Below are 8,554 nucleotides of genomic sequence, written 5' to 3'. Positions count from 1 at the left end.
TTCATAATTGTTGACATTTTGTTTGTCTCCCTGTTTATATAGTGGATGGAATACGCCTGTTTTCCGCTTCTGGTAAATTTTGTTTGGCCGCAGTGGTGACACCGGGTCCCACAGATTATCGAAGTTAAGCGGTGTCGGTCTTCGCCAGCACTTGGATGGGTCACCGTCCGGGTCTGCTGAGAGATGCACTCAGCCAACTGAGGAGCTACTTGCCTGAAAACCAGCCACACCCGTCACGAAGATCGACAACGACCGGGAGGGTAGTGTGCTGACCACATGGCCCTTGGTGAAGAAGAAATGGAATACACTGAAATTCCTTCTACACTGTATTATCATTATTATTATTATTATTATTATTAAGCTGAAGAACCAAAGAAACTGGTACACCTGCCTAATACCGTGTAGGGCCCCCGCGAGCACGCAGAAGTGTCGCAACAGGACGTGGCATTGACTCGACTAATGTCTGAAGTAGAGCTCGACGGAACTGACACCATGATTGTTGCAGGACTGTCCATAAATCCGCAAGAGTACGAGGCACTGCAGGTCTCTTCTGAACAGCAAGTTGCAAGGCATCCCAGATATGCTCAATAATGTTCATGTCTGGGGAGTTTAGCGGCCAGCAAAAGTGTTTAAACTCAGAACAGTGTTCCTGGAGGCACTCTGTAGCAATTTTGGACGTATGGAGTGTCGTATTGTCCTACTGGTATAGCCAAAGTTCGTCGGAATGCACAATGAACGTGAATTGATGCAGATGATCAGACAGGATGCTTAGGTACGTGTCACCTGTCAGTGTTGTATCTAGACCAGCCACACCATCACACAGCCTCTACCAGCTTGAACAGTCCCCTGCTGATATTCAGGGTCCATCTCCATACCCGTACACGTCCATCCGCTCGATAAAATTTGAAACGACACTCGTCTGACCAGGCAGCATGTTTCCAGTAATTAACACTCCAATGTCGGCGTTGCCGGGCGCAGGCGAGGCGTAGAGCTTTGTTTCGTGCAAGGGCACACGAGTGGGCCTTCGGCTCCGAAAGCCCATATCAATGAAGTTCCGTTGAACAGTTCGCACGCTGACACTTGTTGATAGCCCAGCACTGAAATCTGGAGAAATTTGCGGAAGCGTTGCACTTCTGTTACGTTAAACGATTCTCTTCAGTCGTCCTTGGTCCCGTTCTTGCAGTATCTTTCTCCGGCCGCAGAGATGTCGGAGATTTGATGTTTTACCGTATTCCTTATATTCACGGTACACTCGTGAAATGGTCATACAGGAAAATCCCCACTTCATCGCCACCTCGCAGATGTGTGTCCCATCGCTCGTGCGCCGACTGTAATATCACGTTCAGATTCACTTAAATCTTGATAACCTGCCGTTGTAGCAGCAATAACCGATCTAACAACAACGCCAGACTCTTGTCTTACATATTCTTTGCTGGCCGCAGCACCGTATTCTGCCTGTTTACGTATCTCTATATTTGAATACTCATGCCTTCAGTGTATTAATGACAGTAGTCACACACAATGCAGGGGCAGCCTGAAGTCAATTAATGCCAGTTCAGAAATAAGGAGTCTAACAACCAAGCGATTTACGAATACTAGGCCTAAGTATAGTTTATAATTTTTGATTTGGTGAATTTTAAAATGGGATGGAAGTGTCGCCAGAGAGACGAGTGGCACGTAGAAAGCATGTTTTGTAACACTGTCCACCCTCACTACGAATAGTTAGTTTTCTTTTCTGAGAAGGAGTTGTAAGTAGCTCTAACAGTACATTTGGAATTGCTTCATCATTGTAGAAGAAAAATTGTTACAAGTGAGCAGTGCCAATTGTCTCGTATACTTATTAATTCGTGGTTTAAAAAAGCAACCATAAAAACTAAGTATCATCTACTGCATGTTGTTCCAATTGCCGTTCAACTGTTTGTTGGATTTCATCCCCTTACGATGCTTATTCTTACGAACATTCGACTTTCATTTTCTTGTCTAAAGCCAGTCGCCTTTCTCCGGACTGACGGTGCTTTTGCAGTCTGATTCCAATAGTGCTTTAAGTTTTAAAATCTACTACCAAGAGTTAATCTCACGACGAACATCACCCGGTTAAAATTCGATCCCTTGGTTGCCAACTTGATAACTAGGCTGCATGTAAAACCCCGTAGTGGTCAGAGAGCGATTTCCCTCACAATGCGTCTACCTGAACGACGAACGTGACGGCTGTGTGGCCCTCGCCATGGGTTGCAACGCTAATGCTTTCGGATAATAGACCTGCAACTGCCAACGGTTATGCAAATAGTATTTAAAGGTTTTCAATGATGCTAGCTGCATTTGGGCATCGAAATGAATCGATGGTAAGTGATAAAAATTAGTGGCGGACGGGGACTCGAACTCGGATTTCCCGCATAAGGCGAGCGGTCGTCTGAACTGCCTTCTTTGCTTTTTTTTTGTTTGTTTCTGTTTTTTTTACTTAAACAATGACACGCAGAAAATTATATATAAAAACATCGTAGATATGTTACATAGAATTTACAAACGAAAATAAAAAAAAAGTTGTCACTCAAGAGCCTCAACCCACGTTAATACAAAAATTTGAATTAAAGATTAATAGATTAGCCATTACGCCACCTTTTATTGTTTTTTTCTTTTTTTCCTTATTATCACCTTAACCGCTTTTTTTAAAATAGGAAATAGAGCAGTCAGCGTCAGGCCGATGGAGGCACGGTGGCTAGGGATCGAAACCCGAGGACTGGCCACGACGCCTCCCTCTTCCCGCCCCCGAACCGCTACTCTCCAGTTCCCTTTTGTTTTATTTTATTTTATTTTATTGTGGTGCAGAAAGGCAGGCTAAACAGGCAGTTGTGCCCTTCTGGAGGTAAAGAAGGTAACTAACCAACGAAAAAAAAATCATGAACAGAATCTACGGCCCGCCCTTCTGACGGAACCAACATTAGACACGACACACACTGCTCGACTCAAGTTCCCAGACAGACCTATCCCTGAAGCCTTCACTGGTCAAGAAATCGGGCGTGGTGTGCATCCGCACTAAAAAAACTGGGTTGTTGGCACTCATGCTAAAAATGAGAGAAAGCGATCTGTTTTACTTGGTAAAGAATTTTCTTCAGCAAAGATCGCATGAAAGCTTATTTACTTTTGGCAACCGATTTCGTCATACTTTGCTATCATCTTCTGGTCTTCAAGTATTATATTTCATTCGAGAGATGATGCGATAGTCAAGTCTTTCTGGCCATTTCACCAGCAACATAATGTAGCTAGGGTGACTCGTGGTACAGGATCTTCTTATTATTTCGTGTTTACGGATCGAATCTCAAACTTAAGGATTTGTTCCAGAATGACACTTCCTGGCAGATTAAAACTGTGTGCCGGACCGAGACTCGAACTCGGGACATTTGCCTTTCGCGGACAAGAGCTCTACCAACTGAGCTACCCAAGCAGAACTCACGCCCCGTCCTCGCAGCTTTACTTCAGCTAGTACCTCGTCTCGACGATATTCTGCGCTCCGAGCAAGGTAAGCTATCGTGAGCTTACAGTTCAACAAGATAACACAGCTAGAGTTTCTGCCGCTTGCCTTAGTGTTTGCCAAGCCCCGCCTTGACGAATATGGTGACCAGATACCTCCTCAGTTGGGAACGTTTGGGGCACTAGGGGTAGGGCCCACCAACCAAGTTGAGAAAATTTGGAAATCTTTGGTAAGGTCCTATAGGACCAAACTGCTGAGGTCATCGGTCCCTAGGCTTTCGCATTAATCTAACTTAAACTAACTTACGCTAAGGATAACACAGTCACCCATGCCTGAGGGAGGACTCGAACCTCCGACAGGGGGAGAGCCGCGCGAGCCATGGCAAGGGGCCTTAGATCGCGTAGCTAGGTCGAGATTTTGCTGATGTAATACACCAGTTGAATAAAACTTGGCACGATATCCTTCAGGAAGACATTCGTCAATTCAGTCAGTCTGTGCCAAGACGAATAACAGCTGCGTAAAGCCAAGAGGTCGACCAACGCGTTATTGACTTGTTCAATTTGTGAAGCTCTTCTTTATGAATAAACCATCACATTTTTCTGAAACTGTGAGCATTTGTTTGTCTGTATATGCACATCACATCTCCCGATTTCTTCCCTATTCGGGTAATTCCTTCGTTGTGCATTGTGTTATATACAGGGTGTATCTGAAATTAATGTAGTAAATGAGAGTACTGGTGGAGTGGATCATACAACCATATTTCGTATGGCAACCTCTGTCCGTACCCCTTAACAATCGACTCTAGGCGTCGTTGAAACGCGTCGCTCGCCGTCAAGAGGATAAGCATACCACATACATCCGAGCCGTCATAGTAACAGGTCTGCAGAGCAACATTTTCAATGTATTTGAGGTAAGTGAGAAGTCGGGGTGAAGTTTTGTAACCTCTATTCGGAAACAGTTACAAAAAGTTCTGGAAATTACGCACGTCTGCTTGAATTTACGCAGTCCAACAACGCTGGAGTAACTGTCACACTCCTTCAAACACTCCTGGCAAAGTCGAAATTGCCTCGGAGGCTGCCATAATGCAAGCTATCATCTCTTCATTAGTCTCGACGGGTGTTTCATAGGCAACAGATTTCAGGTGGCCCCAGAAGAAAAAATCAGTGGGCATCAAGTCGGGAAAACGTGCACGCCGTGCCATGGGCCCACCGCCTCCTATCCAGTTCTCACCAAACGTTTCACCCAAATCCATTAGCACTGCATGTGCGAAGTTCACTGGTTCTCCTTCATGTTGGTACCTCATTCGATGTTGCACGTTGAGTGGAACATGTTCCAGCAATTCTGGCCAAGTTTCTCGTGAAAATATTAAGTATGTGCTTGCGTTCAGTCGCCGGGGGACATGTATCGACCGGCCAGATTATTGCCCACAAACCGGATGAAAATGTCGACAGCGAAGCGATTAGTGACCACGAACAAAGGCGGCGCGCGAATTTTCCGGTGCCAACACGTGTTGGCTGTGGCTGTTGAACTTACCCTCTCGGGTAAAGGATTCCTCATCCGTAAAAAGTACACGGTTCACAAAATCCGGATGAATGGCACACGTTTGCAAAAACCACTGGCAGAATTCAAGTCGAGATGGTTAATCGTTTGGGTTAAGAGCGTGAACCTTCTGAAGGCGGTAGGGATGCAAATCATCTTCATGCCACACAAGCCAAATTATGGAATGGCTTACACCCATTTACCGTGCATCGAACCACGAGCTTGTTGAAGGTGTGTTTTCCAGCAGTGCTAACACCTAAAAACCCTCGTGTACGCACAGTGCGTTGATGTTGGCGTCCATCAGGCCTTCACACCTGTAACACAAAATGAATACACTGGGTTTAGAATTAGATCTTAAATGCACATGTGTCATTACGAGAACGTCCAGTGGAAAACGTACCGCAAGTGAATCAGTCTTTCATAGGGACCTGTAAGATGATAATAAATGTGCGTGGATCTGTCACTCGACGATTCGAAAACCGCTGAACGTACAAACGTTGCACAGCGTGAGCATTTCCATCGACCGCCCCGTAAGCACAATGCGTGTCTGCCCTTTCCTCCCAAGAATACCGCTCCATTTCCTATCCGCTCTACGAGTAACAAATACAAGAGTGTCCCGATTGATGACAGACTGACGCAGGGCGAACCAGACTCTGCTGTGTGCACAGGTGCTGCCCTCTATGCAAACAAGGCATTTGTACAGCCAAAAGCAACGGGTTCACGTTCCAGTAAGAGGTGCAAAACCCGTAGAGTTGTCATGCCTAGAGTATCCGTCGTCCGTGGTGGCTCGCAGTCGATCATTCGCAATTATTTCACAAAAAACACTTGTGTGTGTGACAAGATAATTAAACAAAGAAAAAGTATGATTGAAAATTTATTTATCAGCTCTATTCTGCTGTGTAACAAAATATAATTTCCAGTAATCATACAGACATGAAAGAAAGGAACGTCATAAGAAATATTGTTACCAGCATCACTATGTTTGACCATCTATTAAAAACGGTGTTTTGTCGAAAATTGACATTTTGGTAACTATGGCTATAATAGCACACAGTTTATAACTGAAACAGCGACCAGCTACAAGTATGGTTTTAAAAGGCCTTTTTTAATCAAACCATGACTGGTTTCAGATTTTTTTAAAATCCATTTTCAGATGACTGTTACAGGTTTCGTTGTTTTCTTGTTGCGGTATTTTTCTGTATTAGTTATTCGTTTCCTGCACTAGGATAAACAGCAACGTTTTTGTTCATTATTTGGTAAAGGATTTACTTCTTTTGACCGCAAGAAAAACATCTATGAACAAGTTTTAAAGTTATTAAAATGTGAAATTTGTGTGAAAATTTACGTGCTGTGTTATTCTGTGTGGTGAAAGCGCCCTATGTTTTTGTTCTGAATTTTAAAATCAACGCATTATTAGACGTGCACTACGCGAATGCTGGTCACTTCGTTGGACGACACTTTACACCACAACAAATTTCTAATACACTGAAACTCAGGATTACACATACGAAGGTTATATATGAGCAATAGCAAACACTGAGTACAGTACTTCTCTGTTGTAGTCATAAATCTAAGTTTGAAGTTGCATTTTACATTACAAATAATAATATTTTACTACATTAGACTATGAATATCATTTAAATGTGGATTTAACAATAAAGATGTAAGTATTATATATTTCTTTTATACAAGATGGGTAAAAAATATTTTTATGAAACAACTTTTAAAGTACTATGGCTGTCTTGAAGTTTGGGAGTATTACGAAGGCTGGGCAGAAAGTATTGCACCGCTGTTTTTTGTTTTTTTCTTTTTTTTCTTTTTGCTCAGCCGAAAACAAGATTACGAATGCGAAACGTTACGTGTGTATTATTTGAAGTCTCGTAAGAGAACGCGCCAAGTTTCCGTCACTTCCGACAGATAGCGTAGCTGCAGTAAAGATTTAAAATGGCGTCTGTAGGTGATGTACCTTACTAGCAACGGCGTACCGTCATTGAATTTCTCACTACAGAGAAAGAAACTGTGAAGAATATTCACATACGCTTATGCAAAGTCTATGGAGCATCTGCTGTCGACAGAAGTACAGTTAGTCGCTGGGCATGGAGGGTGAGGTCATCTGAAGGCGGGACGACGGAGCTCCACGATTTGCAGCGGTGGGGTAGAGCATCCACGAGTGTCACACCTGATATGCTGCAGTGCCATGTCATCCGCGACGACAGACGCATTACGACTCGGTAGTTGGCTCTGCGTCTGTCAATCAGCAAAAGAAGTGTGGATGCAACTATCCGCACTCTTGGATATTCAAAACTGTGTGCAAGATGGGTCCCGCGGTATCTAACGGTTGATCATAAATCATACACAAAAAACATTTGTCTCGATTTGTTGCAACGTTTTGAAGCTGAATGAGAGGCCTCCTTGTCCCGGACTGTGAAAGGTGATGTAACCTGGGTTCACCATTTTGAGCCCGAAACAAAACGTCAGTCGACAGAACGGTGCCATTCCCACTCTCCACAGAAGAAAAAATTCAAAGCAACTGCTTCCGCCAGTAGGCTCATGATCACTGTGTTCTGGGATTGTGAAGGTGTGATTCTCATTAATGTGATGCCGAGAGGTGGTACCATTGATTCAGAAGCATATGTAAACACATTAACAAAACTCAAGACGTGTTTCCAGAAACCCAGGAGTTGTTTTGCTGCAACACGATAACGCTTGGCACCACCCAAGTCTGAGGACTGCTGAACACATCGCAAAACAAGGTTGGACAGTGTTACCCAATTCACCCTACATCCCTGACCTAGCCCCCTCGGAATTCCACTTGTTTAGGCCATTAAAGGATGCCATTCATGGAAGATATTTGCCTCTGCCAGGAACTTAAATGCGATTTTCAGAGTATCCATGTAGATGTAGACGATGAGGAGGTGAGTCACACAGTGAAGCACTGGCTCCGCCACCAGGACAAGCATTGGTACCGACAGGGCATGCACGCTTTTGTTTCGCGCTGGAGAAGGCCCTAGAACGGGATGGAGATCATGTGGAAAAATATGGTGTGTAGATAAAACACTATTCTTTCGTGTGTGTAATTCTCATTAGGTTCAATAAACAATTGTTGAAGAAGAAAATGCGTTGCTTTACTTTCTGGGCAACCATCGTACATTGGTTTAAACGATGAGAAGACCTAGGGAGGATATGTTGGATGACTCCGTTTGTTGTTTTATAATGAGATTAGGAAAAGTGTTCTTATGTGTATGAGTCTCAGTCTCACCTAGAAAATTCAGTGTGCCACCGTTATCTGTGAAGTGTAAGTTCTTCAGGTCGTTTTCTATATTGTCTACTGTGTGATTATTTTCTGCAAGATGGGTGGCAAAGGCTGATTTGCTTACATTACTATTTCTTACAGCATTCAGGTATTCCTTAAACTTTGTTTCAAAAGTCCTGTCTGTTTGGCCAATGTAGAATTTGAGACAATTATTACAATTAAGTTTATAGATTTCAGATCTTTTTTGGGGGAAGTATGTGTACAACTCTCTGTCGAAGTGTGTGTACAAGTGT

The sequence above is a fragment of the Schistocerca nitens genome, chromosome 2 (assembly GCF_023898315.1).
Source record: "Schistocerca nitens isolate TAMUIC-IGC-003100 chromosome 2, iqSchNite1.1, whole genome shotgun sequence".
NCBI classification, from domain to species: Eukaryota; Metazoa; Arthropoda; class Insecta; order Orthoptera; family Acrididae; genus Schistocerca; species Schistocerca nitens.
This window is presented reverse-complemented; position numbering follows the sequence as displayed.